The sequence below is a fragment of the Toxorhynchites rutilus genome, chromosome 2, assembly GCF_029784135.1.
Source record: "Toxorhynchites rutilus septentrionalis strain SRP chromosome 2, ASM2978413v1, whole genome shotgun sequence".
Lineage (NCBI taxonomy): Eukaryota > Metazoa > Arthropoda > Insecta > Diptera > Culicidae > Toxorhynchites > Toxorhynchites rutilus.
Genome location: NC_073745.1, coordinates 89157020 through 89182391, shown reverse-complemented (window position 1 = coordinate 89182391; position 25372 = coordinate 89157020). Strand labels below are relative to the sequence as shown.

Below are 25372 nucleotides of genomic sequence, written 5' to 3'. Positions count from 1 at the left end.
ACGAGCAGTCAACGGTATATGTTAAGGCTTAGCGATATGTGGAGTTGACAGTATCAGCTACTGCTACTGATCATTCTGTAACAGAGAAGTGAAAAATAGATCCTGATTTTCATAATATATTCTCTTGTTTTTTTTTTTGGTTGAAGAAACATAACTTCATAATATAATTGAAGTAAATGAGTATAAGTTCTCGCATGGAAGAAAGTATATGTATTCAGAAGTTCAATTGAATCAATAAAACCCAATTTAGTTACATTGATAATGTCCGAAAATTTCCAAAGCAAATATTCTTTTCTAATGCGTTGAATTTGGCATGGTGGTCTCATATCATACCTAGTGAAGATGCTGAATTCATTTTGAAGACATTTGAACAACTCCGATGCTTGATTTTGTCAAGATAATTTGAGAAGATTGCAAAGTATGTAAGACTTCTTGAAAATTTTTTCTTAGTGAAAATATCAGATACTGAACGAATATCTCGTAAACAAAATTTTGTTATCGGGTCTTTCTTCGAAAATAACACACGTAAATAACGAAAGTTGAGCAAGATATTAAGTAAATAATGAGCTGTGAAAGATGCAATATTCACACTGGGAGGATTGATATTTATTCACTCAACGAACTGTCACGACAATTTTTTCAATAAAATGCATAATATAAAAATATACCAGGGAAATTGCATGTTTGAAAAACATTGTGCATGAATTGCAACAAGAAACATCGGACTAGGTGTGCTATTAATAACAACAACAATTGGAAGTCTCGTATGAACTGTCTCCGTTATCCAGCCTATCTAACATAGAACAAAAAGGAACACTTTTATTCCGAAAAGGCTTTTGTGAAAACCATATGTATGAACGATGAATTTGTACACGATTAAATCCGACTCTGGTACAGCTGAATTCTAATGAGCCTAAATAAAATAAACAAATGGGATAAAAAATTGAGTGTATTTTTTCTGTAGAAAAGATTGCGAAGGCTTGTAAAAACATTCGAAAAAACAGGAAGTGGGTTATACCTGTGGTATAACCGCAAGGGTGACGTAGGACTATCGTTGATTTAGTGATCATTTGTTTTTAGTTGCATCTGAATCAATTCAGAATATTGAATATTTGGGGGACTTTGGGGGAAAACGAGAGCGTTACGTTAGAGGCACAAGGTTTTATGCATATAATATTGGATACGAAAATATTCTACTGATGGGGAAGAATAATCTTCAGAAGATTTCCTGTTATTTGCACTTGATTGAAAAATCACAAAACTAAATGCAATTGATCGCAGTATTATATGAATGAAAAACATTAAAATAAACTCTTTCACTTGAATGTAATTTTTAATTCCAAGGGGAACTGGCAGATTATTTTTCAGCAACGATCACTATTTTCCGTATTCTTCTCGATAACCAGCAAACGAAAAGAGCTGTGCGCGTGTGTGTGTGTGTGTGTGTGGCAGCTGCTCCGATGTCATAAGCGGAACCAATTTTCGATGCTGGTACTTTCTTGGTCGCCTTTTCAGTGGCATCACTCTCCTCCTGATGGATTCCCTTCAGGCCTAAGGTGCACAAACAGGCTCCTGGTGACACCGTTCATCAGCGCTTTCATGATGAACGAAGTTAGCTTCACCACAACAGCGACAACATGCTACAATCGCTATTCAATTATAACTGAGTGGATTTCCGAGCGGCGCTCGCTTATATACCGATTGGTGATTTCAATAGCCTGTTTTGAAAGCAATTTTAGGGCTATTGAAACAAGTTTTTGGATCAAAAAGTAACAAGTATATAACGCGTAGACATTTCATCTTTCGAATGAAGTGTTTATCATACCATTTCGTTCAGTTGTTTAGGAGCTATCAACGCTCAAAATCTCGGTCTCCAGCGTAACGCTTTCGTCTTCGAAACTTTGATTTTACACCCCAGTATAGAAAAGAAAGACGTAGTCCTACGTCAAAACATCTGACATCCCTGTTACCTTTCTCGTTATATTTAAAAAAGTCTTATCTTGCTTACATTGAACTGTGTCTCATTTGTATGCTTGAATAAATTCCATTCAAATTTTTAGTGAAATTTTGTCAATATTTGTACAATGTTCCTATCAAACAAAAATGAATGCCAATTTTTGGAAAAAAAAAATTAATAATATTTTTCTTATAACATCCTTTTGGGGAAAATTGGCAAAATTTTAATAGAATAAATTTTAATCACTCCATGATGCAACTTCGACATTATTTCATTAAAAATTTTCGTTGAATTTCAGTCCAATATCAGCAGCCAGTGAAATTGAAGTGCATAAAAATATAGACAATTTTTTTTATTGTTAATTCGTCTATTCCCTCAGGCTCAGTTACATATGTTTTAAGGAGCCGGATGTCTTCCTCGGGACCAAATATAGACAAGATTGAATCTGAATTTTATAACACAACTCAGAATTCTCGACCGTGTTTTCAATCGAAGATTTTTTAGATTTCAGTTAGATTTGGCAGAGTTTACCACATGTTTATTATTTTCAACTATCTTCTACGGAAACACATTTTTCAGTGTTTGAAAATAAAGTTATTCGTGATGGTTGAAATTTATTATTGCTTCTATTAATAGACTTCAAGAAAACAGTCTTATATTCAAGAGCATATTATTTCATCAAAAAATAATAGTTGTATATATTTGAAAAAAAAAGGCGGTTTGATTGTTTACCCATAATGACTTTCCATTCGATGCATGGAAAAAATGGAAAATTTTAAAAAGAAAACCCAACAAAAGAAGGCATCTTTGGTTGTAAGTTGGATTAAGGGGTTATTCTAGTGTAGAGACACGAATTTGGAACTTTTTTCGAGCTCCATAAAAATAAAAAATAAATATTTTTACTATCCATTATATCATATTTTGTTCGTCTATCTTTTAACAATAAAACAAACAATGAACGGAGAAAAAAAATCATAACTAGAATAGATAAGAGCTGATGAAGTGAGAGGGTTAAAAAAAAGTTGTGCCATGGCTTACACGATTCCAGCCCTTCTGGTTATCTGAAACAGAAAAATATCGAACAGATTCTGAATCGGTAAAGATGCTACTATCGCATGAATCTCGGACAAGTCAAAAACATCTTTTTTTACTAAATGGCGGCCGTGTGAAAAACAAAATGTGGTTTAAAAAATTAATTTTTAACGTTTCCTAATTTTTAAAAATAGTAAAATTTAAAAAATATCATTTTTCAGAGGTTTATGCGATAGAGAGATGCCTACGATTGTATCCATATAAATTCGACATGAATAGGTTCAGAAGAACTTGAGATATCGTGTACGCCAGTTTGAAAGAACTAGTTTCGAGAAAAACGCGTTTGAAGTTCATTGTTATGGCCGTACCTGGTTCGATACCGCATCACTAAAATGGCTCTAACTCGGTAAATAATATGATTTTCGATATGTCCCTTCTAGAGTATATTCTTGAATGCCTAAACTACAGAAATATGAAGGAAAATTTTTTGATTTTTTTTTTCAAATTTTCAGACTAGAATACTCCCTTAAAGTAATCTTAATAAATTTCGACTATGGCTGCGCATAAATCAAATCACCGGTTTTCTAGTTTTATCTATACGTTAGAGGAAAAAAGGCCATTGTAACCCTCTTTTGATCGCGACGGAGTTGATATCATTCTCAGCTGATCAAATTAAAATAATTCCATTTCCTTGGGAATAGATAAGCCGCGCATTAGTGTCAAGATGCGAAGTTAAGCCTCCACAACGCGCTTTCAACTTACCGCCGGCGTTGCGATAGGGTGGCTGCTTCCGCTGTCTCGTGCTTGTTTTTGCCATTAACAATTCAAACTAGCAACCGAACGCGCGTGAGCCTATGCGCGGCGTAAAGCTTTTGGTGCTGGGAAATAACCAGCACAACACATTAACGACGAAAAGTTTCTTCAACAGGTCGTTGACAACGGATTCGCAAGAATCGGACCGGGGGCAGACGACGACGATACGTTGGTTTGACACTGGCCGGAAAATTGGTCCAACTAGAGAGCCGCCTCTGCCGAAAAGCCCAAATTTATTCATGGAAAAGTTAAATGGGTTTTCCCGGCTGTGTTTCCTAGGGGGGAGAGCTAGATTGGGATTGGCTCGCACAGGGTGGATTTTCGCTTCGCTCCGTGCCGTTCCTTCGTATTGGAGAATGGTAATTTATCGGGATTTTTTCGCTGGAGCCTGCTACCCTTCAATTATTCAATTATCGTCTCTTCTTGTGCAAATTTTGCTCTAGTGTCTGTTTATATAAAAAAGAAAATTGACCCCAATCTTCGGGGCTCTCGGATCGGTTGATTAAGGTGCTGAGTGTTAATGGCACTAATCAGTCAAATCGCTGGGCAGGAAAGGTTCTGATAAGTTTCAAACACATACTTTCTGAGCCATTATTGAAAATATTTCCGCACCTGAGCTGTTTGAGGAACACCACAAATCCGGTCCAGCAGGTGACCTTCCCGGAATACCGGCCTCGTATCCTCATCAATTGTATAATGAATTTGGATTGTCCTTTACCATTATATTCGAAAAATTATTTCTCAAACTGTTCTGAAACTTCCACCACACCGTCATCGCAAATTGATGAAAAACCATTTAAACTTTTTCATTATGATGATTGTTTTTTTATACCCCACGATTTGAATATTTCATTACAAAGAAACTTCCGAGGTTATCCGGCCTTGAAGATAACAACAACACACAGCAGCGATGTCAACTGCTGGGCAACTCTATCAACAGCTGCTGTCGTTCCGTCCAACCCACGGCTAATGATACACAATCAGTGGAATTACATCCAATTTTCCCACCAGCTGATCCCTGCTATTGGCTCGCTTCCTATCTCACCGACGGAAATTGTATTTTCCTAATCGAATTGTTGTTCTCCCCCTTAAGCATTCCACCACCCCCTTTTTATAGCACCCACGGACAACTCGCGCTCAGTTACTGCTGGTCATCGAACTGGATCGCTTTATAGGACAGTTCAAATGGTATGCTCTAGTCATTTCGTGTCGAACATCTTCGGTCGCCGAGGCTTGAGTCCTCGAGTCAGCGATGGGGAAGCTGGGTGGTAAAACGGGACAAGTGAAGGAGTGAACAACCCGTGATTAAATTCTCTCCGTATTTACAACCCAGCTGCCAGGACATGAATTCAACTGTCAGTCTGAGTGTCGGGGAATGATTTCCCACCATCTCACACCCGCAATCGGCCCGATATTTTCCCAATGCATCAAGAAGGGATTTGTCTTCCCGATACTAATTAAATCCGGCGAAGATTCGATCGATTGCGTGTAAGATAAAGTGCGGTACCACTCTAATTGGATTGTAAGCCGGTGTGGGGGTACAAGCAGTTAGGAAGAGTTATTGCCTCGGGAAAACAACTGGGCTGGTGTGAGGTGCGTGGGGGGTCAGCAAACATCGATTGATCAATTCACTGCGGTGAAGATATTTCTTATAGGCGTCGCTGGTTGCCCCCTGGTGGATTTGGTTTGGTTAACAGCTATCAACACTTATTGATAGTTGATATTTTAGGAAAAATACAGTAATAACAGCAGCGGTTATTATGAAAAAAATAACATTTCAAAACGTAGAACTTTGACACAAAATTGTCATAACAAAGCGGACCAATAGTGGGTGGCTATAAAAAACTATAAGAACAGTACGTTTTTTTTTCATTTTCCACATTAGTTTCTCGACATAGAACTACGTTTTTCAAATAAGGTGCCACATCAGAAATCCTGTCACTTTTTTATTAAACAGTCATATAAACTAATAAACAATACTAATCATTAATAACTATTCCTGTTGAGAATGACAATTTTGCTGCAGATTTTGATGGGTTGTCACTCAATCGAGTCGATTTTTTTTTTCTATATTTATTTACATTAATTCCGTAAATTGTTTGATTCTACGAAAATTGAAAGCAAACCCTTTCCCATACATACAAAAAAGGATGAAATATAAAAGGTTTACGATTTCTATTCCTGGATCCAGCATTTGGTAATCTGACTGTATCTCAGCAGATTAGAAGAAGATAATCGTAGTCCCGCAAACTAAACCGGGGGGAAACCCAATAATGACCAGAAATCCACGCACAATCACCTCGATGATCTCCGCAGGAAGAACAAATGAAAGGATCATTAATAGAATGATCGAGAACATTGAAACACGTCAACTGCTAAATTCGTCGGTATGCCTCTCAGTAAGGCAGAGAAATGGATCTCTACTTTGAGGGTAACATCGGCGATACTAACTCTAAAAAACATAGTGCACTGATACACTTTACATTAGCAAGACACATGACAGATTTTTAAAAAAGCGGCTTTAGACAATTAGAACGCTAGGAAGTTTCTGGTCGCTTATGGCGTTTTTCAAATTGGTATTCTTGTGATTAACTGTTGGAAATGTTTTATCAAGTACAAACTAATCATGTACCGCAAGGCTCGATGTAAGTCTCTACGCTTTTTACGAGCAAACAAATGAACTTTATCAATGCTCCTGAAGTGGTGACGATTTTCTGGATTGAACGACGAATCGTTAAGATGAGTCATATGAGCAAATCCAAATGAAATCGTCCTAAAAATGCAGATTTTAAAAACATGTATTTTTGATTCGAATGAAAGTTTGTATTCCATTTGGAATGAAGGAAATATGAGTGTAACTTTTCAATAGGGCGTATCGATTTTAGTAAGAGAGAAAATTTTTTGACACCAAAAACTAGTCCTGAATCAGCACTGTGTCCGCACATAGAACGTCGAAACAATACTAAATATGATATATGTGATGCGTTGTTCAACAGAGAACAAAAGAAAATACTAATATCTTCATACATATTTCATAAATTTCATAACAATAATTTTTTGAGGAGGCGATCTGGCGTAGTGGTAACATCCATACCTCTCACGCAGAGATCACGAGTTCAATTCTCTCTACCAACATTCTTCCAAAAATGGAAGTAAAAGTGACGAACCAACCGAAATGTGTTGAAAGTCACTATAATAGAGAAAAGAAACATTTTTTTGATGTTAAGGTTTCTAATGTATTAGGGAGGTATTGGTATAAGGTATAGGGAGTATTGTACGAAATTACTCGATCTTTGTTTCGTCAGCCGCGAACTTGCCTCTAATTGCGCGGTTCTTGAGGCACTCGAACCACTAGTCAAACGATGCAGACATCATCCACCGCTGCAAGTAACATTACGTTTCCGTCAGGCTTGTTCGTTTCGTAGTACAATAGACACCGTTTCCTACGATTATCGTAAAGCTGACTTCGAGGGAATGATCGCTTTTTTTGATCATATCAACTGGGACGACGAATTTCGAGATTGTGACGCGAACGCAGCCTCATCCGTTTTTTCGAATATAGTTGTTTATGCATCAGTTCGTACCAAAGAAAATTCCGTCCCCACCTATTAACCCACCTTGGTCCAATCTTCGACTGATGCGACTAAAGTTATATAAACGTGCTGCTTTAAAGAAATTTTGCAAGCAGCGTACGGTCGTGTCAAAATGGAATTATAACAACGCCAACAAACAGTATAAGCGACTTAACAATCGGCTTTACCAAGCCCATCAACGTGAACTTCAAAACAAGCTTAAAGTGAATCCGAAAAGTTTCTGGAGACACGTGAATGATCAACGGAAAGAGTCAGGGTTACCTTCTTCTATGTTCAATGCAAATCAAGAGGCAACGGATACTGTGGGAATTGCTGATCTGTTCCGGTCGCAGTTTAGCAGTGTTTTCGTCAACGAATATTTGTCTAGAGACCATATATCAGCTGCCGCTAGTGAGGTTCTTATACATCGTGACATTGGGTCGCATCCGCCAATTTCGGGTGATGACGTACCGAAAGCTAGCCTCCGTCTCAAGAATTCTGTCTCCGTCGGTCCAGACGGAATACCTTCGCTCGTCATTAAGAATTGTATTGAAGTTTTGTTCTCACCATTAGCATCGATCTTCAACCTCTCGACGCATCGACGCTATTTACACCGATCTCTCGGCTGCATTTGATAAAATTAATCATGACATTGCAATTGCCAAATTAGAGTTACTTGCCTTCCACGGTTCTCTTCTTAATTGGCTTCCCTCATATCTCACCGGTCGACATATGGCAGTAAAAATAGGTGATCATATTTCCGAATCGTTTCCAGTATCTTCTGGCGTGACTCAGGGTAGTCACCTAGGAGCCTTCATCTTTTTACTCTATTTGAACAACGTTCATTTTTCTATTCGTTGCATGAAGCTGTCTTACGCCGACGATTTCAAATTGTATTCTGTTATAAAGGACCGAGGTGACGCTTTATTTCTGCAGCAGCTGTTATACGTTTTCGCTGATTGGTGTCAATAGAACAGAATGGTGCTAAACGCCTCAAAATGTGCAGTTATCACGTTCTGCAGGAAAAAATCGCCAATCTGTTTCGCATATTGCCTGACGGATCATATTATCAATCGTGAGTCAAACATCAAAGACTTGGGTGTCATACTTGATTCGAAACTAACCTTTAAGGATCAGGTTGATTACGTTTCCGCCAAGGCGTCAAGTCAACTCGGTTTCATATTTCGGTTCGCCAAAGAATTCAGGAATGTTTCTTGTTTGAAAGCATTCCACTCATCTTTGGTTCGCTCAACACTGGAGTACTGCTCGGTAGTATGGGCTCCTTTTTACGGTAACAGTGTGAATCGCATCGAATCCATCCAAAGAAAAATCGTACGGTTTGCTCTTCGTTGGTTACCTTGGAGGAATCGGCTCAATCTTCCAGATTATAAATGCCGATGCATTTTGATGGACCTACAGTTACTAAGCGTTCGCCGCGACGTTTCAAAATCTATATTTATCGCTGATCTGTTGCGGTCTGATATTGATTGTGGTGCATTATTGCAACAACTGAACATCAACATCAGACGCGTGAATCTACGTTCTTACTATTTTTTAAACGTCCCAGTCTTTCGTACGAACTACGATGCAAATGAGCCGATAATGCAAGGCGTTCAATAAGTGTTACAATTGTTTCGATTTCAATGTGTCCCGTGTTAGGCTTAAGAATTTGTTTTACGGTGTTCTTCTTATTAATTGATTGTTTTTGTATCCAGACCTTTTTTAATGTGTTCGCGTTTAGTTTAAGATTAGGTTTAAGTAAATGTATCTGTAGGATTTTATGTAGTCTGTTGATACGTAAAAGATGAGGTTTTGCGCCCACTTTGTGGGCTTTTCCCTCCAATAAAGAAATGATGGAATGAGAAGTAAATATGATATGATATGTTTTTATCGTATCTCTGCTATCTAGACCACAAATGAGTTTAAAACAGTCACCGATTGCAGTCAGTCCAATAAAGGCCATATATAATAGCCAGTAAAAGCCGTATATTAGAATTAGCCATTTTTATTCGTATTTAAATGCATAACCAATGCTACAAGCACTAAAATACTAATATATTGCTATTTGGCATTGGAGATCCAGAATTAACTTGAGTAATATTGAGGGTAAGAGTGGCAAAAAATAAGGGTTAATTCATAGTGCTTGAATGAACATACTTCGACTGTCGTACTTTGTTTTTGTCATTTCTAAAGGTTTTCCGGTTTGAATCTGTGCTGTATCAACGCTTTAATGAAAAAAAGTTCAGTCCGACAAAGAATTTAAATATTTCGAATAAACGTTTCCTGAATTTCCGTACTTCTGTTTTGAGAGATACCTAATACGTGTAGCTGGAATCTATCCTCACAAAGATAGAATATTTCTGCAGAAGGACAAATTCTGCTTCCACCAAAAACGTAAATAAGCAAAGTTCAAGTCACGAAAACTTTTTTTTAGATTTTGTTTTAATTGGCGAAACATTTACCAAATACTGCATAGGGAAAAAGTCGCATGATTTTTTTTAAGCAAAATGCACCTAGTGTCTAACGAATATAGTGCCTAGTGCTGTCCATTTGAATGTGTGTTTTATCCTTTATTTAACACGTTAAGCCCCGCGTCGGTCTCTCGGGACTGACACTGAGCTTCGCGTTAAGAAAGCGTGGAACACTGGGACTGACAGTTACAAAATCAGAAACTCAAAGAATATATTGTTTGTTTCCGAATGTGTTACAAACTGTAATCGCTTTATAGTTGAATTTTCGACTATTTTGCTGTTATACAATAAATATCTTTTTAAGCTGGGACCGACATTGATGATAAGCGCAGCGAAAACAATCCGGGTCTCAACAGGTTAAGAGGCTCCTTGGTTGGTTCACCATAGACACAGTAGACTAAATCGAAAAGCTGGATTAAAGGCTGAACTTATTCAGAATAATCAAAAGTCATATTTACCACGTTCATAAATTATCGCTGCAATGTTTCACGCAAACAGCCTTACCTAGAAAATAAAAGAAAATTATGTTACTAAATTGATTTACATTCTATTACGGAAAAATAATGGATGCTTCAAGTCAATTTTAGGAAAAACTTTCCCCATCTACCGAAACCCTTACCGACCCAATGTAGAGTGCGTGTGGAAAAAAGGATTCCACACAACCCCACCTGCCGCCACCAGTTCTCGGCAGATTGTAATTCAGTCCGTAAGTCGAAACTCTTTCTTCTAGGCGAACCCTTTTCGCCTGGGACCGACCGACCGATTTACTTCACGTGATGAACCACCATCAGTCAAATTGACTGCCTCGGGTCACGCCAACTCTATCAGTGAACAACTCCTCCTCGCACCGTTTTGCACCGTACCCTTTCCTCTGTCCCAAGTGCAATACATTCATCGATAGGGCCGAAACAAAACATGATGAAGCGGAAAAACAACAACTCGGGCCCCTTCCCGGCGAGAGTCTTCTGGACAACCATTCATCATCGCTGAGGATGCGGGTCCAGAGACACCGAAAACCGAAAGAGAGAGCAAATAGGAGTTTACTTCTTCCGCTGCCGGGAAAAGTCCACCGAAAAATCATCCCAGACGTTAAACCCAGTTAGGGCAGCGAAGGTCGAACACTGGAGGAGAGATAAATTTGATTAAATTCATTTTTATTGCTAACAGATTAGACCGTCAGTGCGTTCGTAAGCAGCGCTCAAGCACCGCTTCAAAATTGACCTTTTATTGCTTCGAGTGATGATGGCTAACCATTCTTGCCGGAGCACAAGAAGTTACTTAAGAGTGGACTCTTTTTGAGTTAGGCAAATAGTATGAACGCAAATTTTGATTGTGATTATGTCAAGCGTTGCGAAATACGTCATCCAACGACATCCGCAACTCGTTAGTTGATTGAATTTTGGACCGTAAAGCAAAACAAAACCAACAAGTATTTCGTCATTCGCCATGGACCCCTGACTTGCCTCCCCATTTGATGGTTGCTTTTTATACACCGATCGATTTGATCCAATCTAAAGTGGCTTGTCGTAAAACATTTTACACCGTTTGGAACAAATCTCGTTGGCGTGTTCGTTTCGATAGTTTATGCTAGCTGGAGGCAAATCACCGGAAAAGAAAATCATTTCCCAAACAGTGCCGCCGGCTGCTAGGTATTTGGTTAACATGACCCCGAGCTAGCCAACCGCACATGTTCCCCGATTTGCACACCAATTACATCACCCGTAAAAGCAGTGCGTTTCGGTTCGTCTTCGAGCTGACAGCGTTAGAGAATCACCTTCAAACCGACAACACCTTCACGGTCCACCGGCGAGACCAGCGTACCAAGCGGAAAGCCGCAAACGCAATCAATTGCCGATACTGAGATGAGCATTTCCACCCGCTGTCGATCTCGATCCCAAGTGGCTCACCGTGGACGCGAGCACATCTTCCGGCGGCGGTGGTGGCGAACGATGATGATGGTTGTGGCCGAGGCGTTCTCGAGTGGCCACAACGCCAGCGCCAGCCAGCCTGCGGTTCGATTGGATGGGAAATAAATTGAAGAATGTTGTCTTTTATTGCTCGCTCGAGGACCGTAATGGGACCTCGGATCGGGTCTGTTTGTCTATGGGGCCTAGTGGGGGACTCTGAGTGTGTGTGCTCGAGTGTATTTTTTCGACATTAGAAATCAGGGTTGAACGGTGGTGTGATAAGGTTACAAGTCGCCATTCGTACGATTTGCACATTTAGATATGTTATTCGAGCCCTTGTAATTTCCAATATTTTTTGAAACATGGTTGTAAAAACCAAATATTAGATCCATGTGTTTTTGAGATTCAGGGCTTGCATTACTACTTGTACTATACAACTTTACAAAAATAATATTTTTCTCACTTTTTTCATCCTTGATACCACACAAAATGGAGATTTCGGCAGTTCGCAAAAATAATCCCTACCGATGTCATTAGCAAAATGAGGAAAACTGATTAAAACATAGGAAAAAAGTAAAATATAATTTTCCCTTCGTTATTCATTCGTTTATTTTTGACCGATAATCGTTCTTTATTATTTTTACTTCTCAAATAAATGAAAACCCATGCGTGTATCAATCTGAAAATTCACAGTGCTTACAAGAATGCATAGGATTACATATAATTAAAACCTTATAAAAACACCTCCATTGACAAATTATCACTAAAAAAAATTCTACTACTTTATTTCTTGTTGCACCTTATTAACGCATGCCCAATATATGTCTGTACCTTTTCACACTCACGCCTTTTCGCTCTGAAAAAAATTATAGGAGGTTGTGTTCAAGACACGGCCGCATTGTTGACGTAGAACTATGCTGTGGTTTAATGCAAGTCGCTTGTTTATAACTGCAGATATTATTTTATAATGCTACGAAAATTTTGAAATAACCATTCCACCAATTTCGTCGCTCTGAAATGTTTTTTTTATTGTAGAATCATTTGATGATAATTGTTTGATGATTCATTCTTGTGCACGCAGAACAATATATGCTCGAGATCTCCATAACATCGAAAAGAGTAGCACTGCGTCATTATGATCAAGATTAGCGCAAATACAAACCTAGTTGAAAGTAGTTTTGCGACAGGCACGCGAGCCCAAATAAATAAATAATTTAATATAATATAACTTATTAAAAAACTTGGTATTCCCCAAATAATTTTTTGGTGCACAACCTTAACCCCTGCTTGACCATAGCGTCAGTTCAATGCATTGATGACAAAAAACAAACAATGTTAACTGCTTGGAGAAAGGCTGAATATTTGCCTCAGCAGAGATGCATTACCAATACCCTAGCGTAAATATTTCCCTCCCGCTTCTTGTTTATATTTATCATTGCAACTGCATAATTTACAACACCAAACAATCGTCAATCAAGCATAAAAAAAATTAGGCGATTGTTGCATCATTACAGGGCCAATGCACACGGGAGCAGATACAAATGGGGTTTCAGCGTAGCGAAGATGCACTATTTTTACGTACGGGTTATAAAGCACGCACGTACGCACACACATATCCATATATCGATGGCTTGAAGCAACTAAATATACACAAACTTATCTCCGTTTTGTGCTCTTCTCAACAGAAGCCCTTGCTGTTAATATTGCCAGTCTAGATTAGCTTAGCTGTAATCCTTTGTGGAGAGAGTTTTCCTATCATCATGTAAAACCAAATCACTGAAAAAAATCCTAAACATTTATTATCTTGGTGAGCTGACAATAAACCAAGCTTGATGATTCCCCACACTATTGTTTTGCTCAGAAACTTAATGCAATGGTGTCAATTTGATGCAATGATTGCAATGCCAGAGTCATCGGCTAGTGAGTAATTTGGTCGCGTCCAAAGCTAAATTCGGAACGAAGACAAGTGATGACACAAAACAAGGAAGAACATGCGATATTCGTTGCTTTGAATACAGAACGATACTGAAAGTTTGCCTTCCTTCCTTGCTTGAGACATTAAACTTCTTCAGTTTATTCGTCTTTAACCTTCAAAAGGGCCCTTGGAAAAATATACTTCATCTATCATATTACTCCTCCACCCCCATTGCCTTGAGAAAGGCATTCGATCCACCGCCGTTCAGCTCGCCCAGCAACGATGTTGTTTAATCGATTTCCTCGCGAAGAATGAAAGTTTGCCTCAGCGAGATCCACTGTTTATACTCTAGGCAAATATTCCCCTTCGTTCTTCTTCTTTTCCTTTGTTCGTGGAGACTTTACATCTTACGATTTTCCGTCCGTTGCTCGTTATTGACAGCTCGGTTCGGGAAAGCACACAAATGGACAGAACGAATGTATGAGGAAATGGGAATGCTTCCAATTATCATCAACTTAAAACATATACAGACTATGAGATTGTAATGTATAAAGGGTGTGTCACATCAAATTGCATCACGGAAAAAATGCTGTAGAAATTTAATTTTTAGGAATTATATCTTCAGCTTTCGCTTATAATCAGATAAGAGTGTATAGATCACGTTGGCCATGCTTCACTGTCAATTTTTCGTAAATTTGGAAAAATGTCGTCGAACGAAAAAGAGCGTCGTGAATTAATCCTGTGCACTCATTTCGAGAATCCGGAGTTGTCACATCGGGACATCGGTAAGATGCTGGGAATCGTCCAATCCACGGTCATCAGAGTACTAAAACGATACTTCGAGAACCTAACCATCGACCGGAAGGTGAAGAACGGCAAAAATGGATGCTCCGTCAATGAAAAAGATCACAAGCGCGTAGTTAAGCAGTTTAGACGTGATCCGAGAAGTTCGGTCCGGAATGTCGCCAATAAGCTGAATTTGTCAAGTTCATTCGTCCAGCGGACCAAGCAGCGGGAGGGCCTGCGTACATACAAGGTTCAGAAGGCTCCTAACCGCGACGAAAGGCAAAACATGGTGGGGAAGACGCGAGCCCGGAAGCTGTACACCGAAATGCTGACGAAGCCGCATTGCCTGGTAATGGACGACGAAACCTACGTCAAAGCGGACTTTCGTCAGCTGCCGGGCCTGTTGTTCTTCTCCGCAGAGGGCAAATTCAGCGTTCCGGAGGAGATTCGCAAGCAGAAACTATCCAAGTTTGCCAAAAAGTACATGGTGTGGCAAGCGATCAGCTCTTGCGGAAAGCGGAGCGCCCCCTTCGTGATGACCGGCACGGTAAACGGGCAGGTTTACCTTAACGAGTGCCTACAGAAGCGCTTACTACCACTATTGAAGCAGCACGAGGGCCCGACCATCTTCTGGCCGGATCTCGCTTCGTGCCACTATTCAAAGGACGTGTTGGAGTGGTACGAAGCCAACGGGGTCACCTTCGTGCCAAAGGAAATGAACCCGCCCAACGCGCCGGAGCTTCGTCCAATAGAGAAATATTGGGCGATTATGAAGCAGGCCCTCCGGAAGCACCCAAAAGTTGTCAAACCGGAGGCGGACTTCAAGAGAAAATGGATTTCTGTTTTAAAAAAACTACAACCTGACGTTGTACAGAACCTTATGGACGGGGTAAAGAGGAAGGTGCGAGCATACGGGCTTGGGCTCGAAGTATGAATAAAAAGAAAATGCCAAAAGTTGTTTAATAGTTTTTATTTTACTGTCTAAAATTTTCAAAAGGATCGGTCTACTGGGCGAATTTCTACAGCGTTTTTTCCGTGATGCAATTTGATGTGGCACACCCTTTAGCATATCAAACAAATCATAGGGAATTTCCGATTCGTTTGGTATATAAATCGCCAAAATCCGTTCGCGTAAAAAAAAAGTTATTAGCGTTAATTTTAGTTCATAAAAACTTGACCTATTTTCTGATTTGGCACTCTTAATGAAAGACGTAGTTCTACGTCAAAAAATATTCCAAAAGAGCACGCTACCCTGCGAGATCTATGCGCTCCACTCGACATGAGCCCCGCGCCCATGCTAGATCATACAGTGTATTCTATGAGAAGGTGGATGGTATAGTTGCTTATAGAAACATTAGAATCATCGATCGATAGCGGCATTCGTGAGCATTGCATAATTAAACTATATTCTTTTACCAAAAAATTCGGTTCCGTTCAGTCCGGCGGCAGAAAACAAATGGGATTGTGAGAGATGAGCATAATGCTTGGCGAGCTAGCGAGACCATTCTTGTATCACTTCACAATCACAACTAAATGCATTTCTTCCTCTTCTTCTTATTCTTCTTTTTCTTCTTGAATTAAGGACTTTCAATGTTTGCATTTAATTCGTCTTCAATCTTGAGAAGGGCCCTTGGGGACAACTCAATCCAAATTTCTTCTCCATCTGCCTCGACAAAGACACTTCATTGTCGTTTGACGCTCCTCAGCAAACCATATCCGTTTCAGCAAACATAAAACGACGTTCTCGAAATGAATTTCCGAGCGGGCATTAGTTTAAATACAGATTTGTGATCTCTTTACGCTGTTTTCAAAACAATGTTTAAGCTATTGAAACAATTTTTCAGGTCAATAATAAATAAGCATATAATTTCTAGACAGCTTATCTTTTGGATTATGGATTTTGGTTTATGGAGGATTTATAAACCATGGACCATCCTGTGTAGGGCGCACGTAGAGAACATTGCAGACTGCAACATCCCAATTATGAGAACACTTGTAATACTAACCTCCAGCCAAGCGCGAGTAATCGGTTACATATTACTAACATAGTTGTAACGCAAACATTGTCGAAATATTGAACTCCCGGCCCCGTGACGCCATAAGAGCCTTAATAAAAATATATATTTTGGAAGAAAAAACATGGAATGGATACATATTGACGTATCACTACGTATTATATTGCATTCCGTCAATGCTTTTGCATATGGAACCATAGTTTGGTAAAAAATTAAACAAATCCACCGATCTACGGATATTTTCGCAGATCTGGCATCTCGGTTGAGAAGAATTTGATTCGAACGCTGAAAACGAACAATGTAAACGATGAAAATGGTGCAGTTGCTCCCTTCACGATTCCACTTGATTTTGATTCAATTACTGCCGGAGAAGCAGTCTATTGATGTGAGTCGGTGCACTTGCTCACTCCTAACAAACCCCTCTTTCGAGAGTACGTGACTTGTTAATCATTATAAAGGAATTCAGCTTCAGAACAGCAGCGTTTCGGTCTCGGTCCCGCAAACAACATTTGGTTCGCGTTGCAAAGATGCACATCGAGAAGAACAGCCATCGAGTGCCAGCAATCATGCATGTGATCTCGCTGTTTACGCGGGTAATCATCCGAAAGACGCGAAAAGAAGACTAAAAATAAAACACCAAACCCCAAGGGAGGGGGGAAGGGGAGCGTCCGGAGGAACTCGTGGAAAAAGTGCAAGAACAACACACATCCGCTAATCAGGCGTGTGTTTTGGTACATCCTCGACGCGCGCTCTGTCCGAAAGTTGGCCCATCTCAGAAAATTGCTGCTCATCAGCACTCCGTTTTCGCTGCCGAATTGGCGGAAAACATACAACAAAAGCCGCAGCATTCAACGCTTCTTCCTCTGGCCTTTCGCTCCGGGTAAGATTGTAAACGGTCGGAATTACCAGGATTCGTGCGAGGGGTCGCCCAATTGGCTCGGATTTATCATGAAAAAGGATTTTTCGGAATGTAGTGCTTTTCTAACTACATCAAAGCCAAACTGTATTACTCGACCCAGAAGTGATCCCTTCTAATTAAATTCATCTGTCTCTCCCGAACTCTCGATGCAAAGCGAGTTGTGGTAAAGAGCGCGCTAGAATTAATTAACATATTAGCAGTGAAAACACCACACCACAGCCGGGCTAAATACTGCTGGCGGTGGTGCGCGTGGATACGGCCAAACAAATAAGAACGTTCTGAACACACAGGGTGGTGAAGGTTCTGCGAGGTTGAGCGACGTTGGAGGGAGGGCTAGCAAGTCAAACGGAGTGCCAATGTCAGAACATCCGCACCAGTGCCTTCTCACCAGCCTCACCGCTGGACCCTGCTTTGCATCATCCTTCGCGTCCGTTTCGAGAAGGCAATACGATAAATCCGCCTCAACCCGGCGAGTCAAACTTACACTCGCTGCCGGCACTGTTAAGCTGCTTTCAGCGGAACAAGTGGAACGAACCCATGAGTTAAATGACGGTGGACGGATCGACGCAGAGGCCCTACCAATCGGGAGTCATGGCCCGACTTTTGGCGATTGGTTGGGGGCGCGAGGCAGCGGGGATATAAAATTACATACTTGAGAATCGCAGCTCATCGCAGGAGGGGACTCGGGACGGATCAGATGCTGCCAAGATGGAAACTGCTGATATCGGAACGAAACGTCAGAGTCGGTTTATCTTTGCTTATCCCCACGACGCTTTGTCTTGGGCGAAGAGAAAGGTTCGCGTTTCGGCATTGACCCGGCGGAACGGCAAATATCCCGAGCTACCATCAGATAGAACGAGTGTTCGTAAAAAGCAGCTCAAAACTGGTGGATTAACTGCGACGAGATTGAATCTGTTTTACGGAAATGTTTTCTTCGGCGCTCTTCGCCAACAATTGGCCCTCCTTCCGTGCTCATTACCGGGCAATGTATTTCCCGACCCGAAAAAGATCCAATTCTCAGCTTGACGTGTCACATCCGTGGGTTCGATCGTGATAACACCAAAAGCACAACAGGACTTAAGGTTAGAGTACGCATCTATTCTACCATGAAAAAATCCAACTTAATATTGTTTCAATCAAACACTGTTTCAATTATACGCCGGAGATTTCCGACTGGAACAAGATTACACTCATTCGTGCCACAAGGGGGAAATAAAACAACCCAATTACCGTGCTGCTTTGTTCCAGTTTCGTGAGCCACGTGGTGGTAAGCTGGATTCACTCCCGTCGCCACCGCCACTTTGTGGTATCAATTATGCACCAACCGATCATCAGTCAGCAGGACCGCAGCCCGCCCATGCATTAGTCCAGCCGGTCTACCCGGGACGGAGCATTAACCCGCCCTCCAAGGACCCCTTCATCAGCACTTTTTGTACCTTGCTCTATAATTTATGAGAATCCACGCGATTGTTGCCCCGAATGCGTTCGCGCGCCTCCGAGTATTAACCCTACCGGATTCTTTACCGCCACCGTTTGCAGACGTCACAGTTTGGCTTTGTTTCTCATTAACTTATTTATAACTCTTACGCCCCATTCGATTGACCTTTTTTCGGGTTCTTTTCCTTCTTTGCTTGGTCGATCTGCGGAATTCTCTTGAATACACGCGTTCCCGCCGATAGATTGATGTTCACTCAGTGCGGCAGATAATGTTTTATTAATAACAGCTTAATGTTACGGTCGATTGGTTCGAGAACCGCACATTCCGGCGAATATTTTTCCCCTCGATATCTCCCCACGTTTCCGACCGCAAATGGGTTTTCCATCTGTTTGGGTCCGTTCCAGTTCACGTAGTATGTGACCCAATATCTATTGATTGTAAGTGTTGTTTGAATTGTGTTCGCAGTGATGTAGCGCTAGGGGTCTTGTAAAATAGAGGAATTCAACGCAACATTGCATATAAACTCGACTTGCTGTAAGAGCTCTAGAAGAAAAATTATACTATAATAGAAACATGCATAAACATCATCGGAATAGTGATCCAAAAAAATACATTCCGATAGTATAATCAAGGTTTATCAGAGTCAGAGTCAGTATTAGAATAAATAGGCAGAGCACAAAAAAATATATGGCTTTATTGGATACCAGTTTTAATAACACCTTCCGAAAATTCTGAAAATTTTCGATAGTAATAGAAAATATGGGAGGAATAGAATTTATTTTTTTTTATGTTTTCATGAAAAAAATCTCGAAAAATTATTTTCCGAACAATCCACTACCATCATCAATCAACATAAACTAGAATGAGTGATGCCAGATTTTTGTAATTCGTTCATCACCCTAACCATTGATCGCCTAAATATAATAGATTAATCTATGAAAAAACATATGTTCAAAAAAGTCTGGTTCAAATAAATTTCCATCAACACGAATAGTCAGAAGGACAACGAAATACTTCAGAATCATCTTCTACTGTTTTTTGCATCAGAAACACCGTGATAATTGGATAATTTGGCATCAATTCATAAAATAAATCGGATATGACATCAAAACGAATGATAGTGTTTTCAGATCCAAAGTATGCTCATGAGCATACTTGATAATAACGATGTAAATACTTGATGAATGCTGTTTTATTCATACGAAATCAGCTAAACATCCATTTTGGAAAAGTAAATACTTTGTTGTTTCTTTTATTCATACCAAACGTAGTAAAAACTTAATCTCACTGCTCGACTGCTCGAATGAAGTAAAGTAAAGGTGAATTTTGTTTTTATTCATACGGCCTAATGTGTTCGAAGAACCTTTAGATTTTTTTTTAAATATGAACTTTTGTTGGAGACGTCCACTTTCTATCTTTTAGAGTTTCTGGAATATGACATTTTTATATGGAGAGTCCTGAAAAAAAAATAATGTTTTACTCGTAACATTTCTGTGTGTAAATTCTCTCGTTTGACATGCTTCTAAGTAGAAAAAGGCTAGGCAATGGTATGAGCTACTCGTACCGTTCTGAATCATATTTCGGACGCTTAAGGCATATGATGCAGAAAACAGGTCTAAACTTTATGCATAGTTATTATTTGGTTGATATTTTTAATAAATTAGTTCAACATGCTTTTAAACTTTCTATTTTGGCACCTATTTGATTGAAAACATTAAAAAATCATCGAAAAAAATGCTTTTCAAATGAAGCAAATAAAAATCAAACTTCGGACACTAAATCAAATTTCGGACAGATTGAATTCAAATTTCGGGCACTTTGTTTTGTAATGTTTTGGACGAAAATTACATTACACTTGATTATAATTCAAATGTAGTTCTCATATGAAATGATAGTGAAACCAAGGGATTACTCTAAAGAAGCAATTGTGATATTAATTTTATAGTTACATCATCAGTGCATTAAGCATTTCAAGATATTAGAACAAAGTGTCCGAAATATGATTCAAAACGGTATATTTTTTAGATTTCAAAAAAAAAATTAAAAAAATTAATTTGAATTTTTTAAATTATTTTTTCTCAATGATTTTTTTTTATTTGTCTATTATTTTTTATAATCATTTGAATTATTTCCCACGTTCAATTTTTTATACAAAATTTTGTAGTTTCTGAGTGATTTTTTTAAATATTGAATATTTTTTTTCAATGTTAACGAAAAAACTATAATATCTACAAACTTTTGGATAAAGAATAATATGTAGGAAATTTTCATTTAAAAATATCAATCAAATTGAAAAAACAAATCAAAAATCAAATTGTTTTTTCCCAAAAAAAAAACTTTTTTTTTCAATTTCTGAACAAAATTATATGAACAGCCCACACAATTACCAACAAGTCATCCATCATAAGAAGGGCACTGCTACAGGAAAAGAGTTTCCCTAACAACAACTTGTTCTTGTTTCATTTGGAAAATGACTACTAATGTTGAACTCGTGACATTTTTATGTGTGAATTTTTGCGATTGACACGTTCTGCAGGTTTTTTTTGGTCAGAAACAATTTTTAAAAGAAGCTTTGTAGGTATTATAGTTTTTGAGGTAGATTTTTTTTGTTAACACTCCTATACTCGCGCATTGGTCTGTCAGACCGAGAAATCAATAATTTGTTCATTTCTCAGAAAACATCCAAACCACGACTTTGCGATTCTCCCTAGCTTCGTTATTCGTCGTTCGTCATCGTTTAGCGTATCGCATGTGTTGGCGTCTATCACTTTTTTAACACTTTCGGTCTGACACACCGACGCGAGTATAAGAGTAACTTTTTTGGACAAGTGCCTTTTTTCATATTCTAGAATATTGTTGAATGAAATGTTAGTGGCGTGGAATTTTTATTGAATATAATGCATACGATCATTACCGGACTATTCTTATTTGATTTCAGTCCCTTTTGTAACTGGATTGAATAAATCCATATATTACCTATTCGTTAACATATTCGTCGTTAGATTCATACGTTCAAAAGCAAAATATAAATGTTTGACTTTCGTATAGTTATTCGCTAAATATAATGATCATACATATACACACTTGTGAAAGAATTTCACTTGTGGAAGAATTGTAAACAGTAAACTATAAACTAATCGGTGGCTTATGGTAATTTCTAACAGTTACAGATTGGGGATATTTTTTTTATAATGAACAATATCGACAAGAAAACAAGAAACAGAAAAGTTCTTAGAAATCCTTTTATATCATCTTTTTATGCCCCATCCAAAAAAGGCATTAATTCTTAGTTTACCAAGAATACAGAGACAAAGAATATTAGGAATATGCAAACTTTATATTCCAGAACCTTTATCATCTGGTGATTATCTAGAAAGTCGTTATACATTCTTCTCTTCGATAAAAGACCCGAAAAACACGCAACAACAACAAAAATATGTTTGTTTCGAGCATGCAGTTATGCTATGTTCTGATTCCAATTCCAACGAAACCACAATCGATTAATACGTTTTTATGTTATTTTATAGCTCTTTATACTTCCACGAGTTATATTCAGTTGCTTACTTTTAATTAATTACAGAGAAAAATTCGAATTTTGTTATTTGTGTTGGAGTATCAAAAATTACTCTGTTTTGAGGAGGCTGAATTAGATGATCTATTAAAACATAATAAAGACGAAGAAAACATATTTTTTTGAGTTTTTTCATTTAATAATACCCTCTTCTTCAAATAAATGCCAATAAAGCCTGAAAAATACACAATGGCAACATTACAGAGAAGTTCAATTTTCGGTTTGTGACACCGTGCGCGAGTATACGTATTATGATCAGAGATCGAAATGCTCGCCGATTTGAGACGAAAAACATCCGTTTTCACCCACAGGGAAAAATAGCTGAGAATATAGGAGGCGAGAGAATGTTATACGCTCACTTCAATTCTCGCGAGAAACGCAAAGCCGATTTTTATTTTTCGGTGAGTTATGATTGCCGAAAAATGGTTTCGTTTTCAGTGACTCCTTGATGCCGATAATGGTTTTCCACTTCTTCAGTACAGCTGAAAACATTGCATGAAAATATGCGGCAATATTGGGTTTCATCGTGAAGTGAACATGAGATGGATTAATATTTGTACAATTCAGACGCTGTCCAAATGCAGATCGTTTGGACGCTGTCCTAACAAATTAACGTTGGTAAAGTTAGCTATGATTTTTCGCTCCATATTTTCAGTACCAAATGAGAGACGAAAAAGCATTCTCGTTGAACTTCCGAGAACGAGATTTTCCACATCTCTTTCTCTCTGAAAAAGAATTTTCGGTGAAAACGAAGAGACGAAAATATCAACAATACACGGTTCATCGGAAACTAGATTGATTGATTGAATATTTATCGTGCATCCGAGAGAGGATTTCGATCTCTGATTATGATTTTGCACGCGAGTACAGGAGAGTTAAACACTAAGAAATAAATCTTTGGTCCTTCTCAAATAGCTGCCTTTTTTTTAGATTTCAAGTATGCAAAGGTGCCTCAATGACCAATGACCAATGTTTAACTGCAATTTACTCTTTATGAGATGAAGATGAAATATAGATAACAATACTACACGGTTAGATCTATATCTCATATCGGTTTCGTATTCTTATTTCCCGGTAGAAAATCGCCATTTGTCTGTAAATTAACAACTCTACATAAACTATGGAAGTTTTTTTTTGGTTTCTGCATAACTGATGCTTTTCATTGTGCGAACAATTGTTTCTATTCTGTATGAACCTGGCCATTCAGGTATTCTACGTAACATCAAAAGTATGCGATGTGGAACAATATTGGATGGTCTATAGATTGAATCTTTGAACGATGAAAGGGTGCGCCTCTATTTATAATAAAACAAGAAAAATTGGGTTTCATTTTAACTATTATTGAAAATACATATATGTTAAGAACAATACATTAAACCAAGAACTAATGAATGATCAATTACAATATCGATAACAACTCAGCCTCTAATCTACGGGCCAACATATAATCATCAAAACGATCGAATTCGTCCGTAAGTGCCGCTATTATTCTCAGCTTTTTCCGAAGCTGCATAAATCTTTCCTTGGCCAGATCGAAAAGCACTTTTTGCTGAAAAATTTCCCATCGAATGTTTGCGGTAGCATCCCCGTCTTTTCGTTCCCTTTCCAGGCGCTCTTCCAGTATGACACATCGTTGCTTTATCCCGTTAATGGTGACCAGTTGTTCCCGATATTCGATGAAATCGTGATCGTAGATATCCCCATACAGACGCCTCTGAGCCCTCGTTGTTATCATGGTGAATCGTACGTCATCTTGTTTGATTTCTTCGTTCTCCTCAGGATGGGATATCCGGGGCTTCTTAGCACTTGGAACATCGTCCATCTCGCCATCATCGTTTGCTCGTTTGGTATTAGCCACGGGTTCATCATTTATTACCGAGAGCTTTGGCTTCTGCCATATTTCCCTTAATCCTTTTCTATAATTTGAAATGAACGATTCCTTAACGATGGGTACGTTGCTTATCTCCTCATCCTCGTCTTCACTTATTTGTGCAGTCGCTATCGCTCTGGCTTTCTCCGCCAACGATTCGCGCAGACTCTGAATAAATTCATTCGATTGATGAGAATTGCTACAGTGAGATATCCTTGATTTTTTCCCAGCGGTCGGCGTGATGTACACACTCTCGTCCTCGTTTTTCAGCTCCATGGCCACGGTTGTTGGTGGGCATATTTTACTTTCGGTGGTTCGCGTCTTACTACTCATCCACCGGTTTGGATTTGTCATTCTGGTTGGCTTCCGACTACAAACTGCGTATTCATCACTCGGCTGTTTGTTGATTTTCTTGGGCGATGTTCTTTTCATAGGGCGGGTTGAACTTGATTCCCGGACTGTGCTCAGCGGCAGTGAAGCTTTCTTGAAGTTGATTCTATCCATTTGTCTGGTTTTCTTTCAAATCTATTACAGTTGGTTGGATTGGTGCAAGTTACTTGTTCACGACTATGTTCGTTCTGATTGAATATTCGTCCCAAGCTGTCCTTTTGTAGTAATCTCTAGGTGAAGTACAGGTAGTAATGCTCCACGGGTAGATATTTCTCATACCTCTTCAGGTTGGTACAAAATCCTTTGGTCTAGTGTGGGTAGCAATTATTCAATAGTAGAAACGGTAGTTTTAATTCCACCTATCTGTAAGGCGATATTTTTACGTGCAACATGAATTTTGGGAATGGGAATACCTGCTCCTGCTTTGTGTATTCAACGTTACGATTTTCTTGATTGGGTGTGTATATTCAGAGGCTTCGCAAAATTGTCGATGTTAAAAAAGGATTATTTTCCTACATAATTTGTTTTTTTTTGTGCGGTAGATAGGGACCGCATAAAAAAAGTTTCCCCCAAGAAAATAACTCAAATCCACGCCATTCACCGTCAATTTCCTTTTGTTTCCCTGATTTGCGATGGGACACTTTGCCTTTTCGGTTGCGCGTGGCTGTTTTGTGATTTTAGTTGCATGTCGAAACGTGTTGCTGTTAGAAATCATA

At 38.9% G+C, this 25372-nt stretch overlaps 1 protein-coding gene across 6 annotated transcripts in view; it reads right to left on the bottom strand.

The window, feature by feature from the left end:
* LOC129771653 (insulin-like growth factor-binding protein complex acid labile subunit) overlaps positions 1 to 25372 on the bottom strand; it is a 671410-nt gene that overhangs the window by 598433 nt on the left and 47605 nt on the right. Inside the window, exon 2 of one of the 6 annotated variants that reach the window (XM_055775519.1) lies at positions 10304 to 10349. The exons of the other annotated variants lie outside the window; for them this stretch is intronic. The gene's annotated coding sequence lies outside the window, so the exon portion shown is untranslated. The remainder of the gene's footprint in view (positions 1 to 10303; positions 10350 to 25372) is intronic. 6 annotated transcript variants of the gene reach the window in all.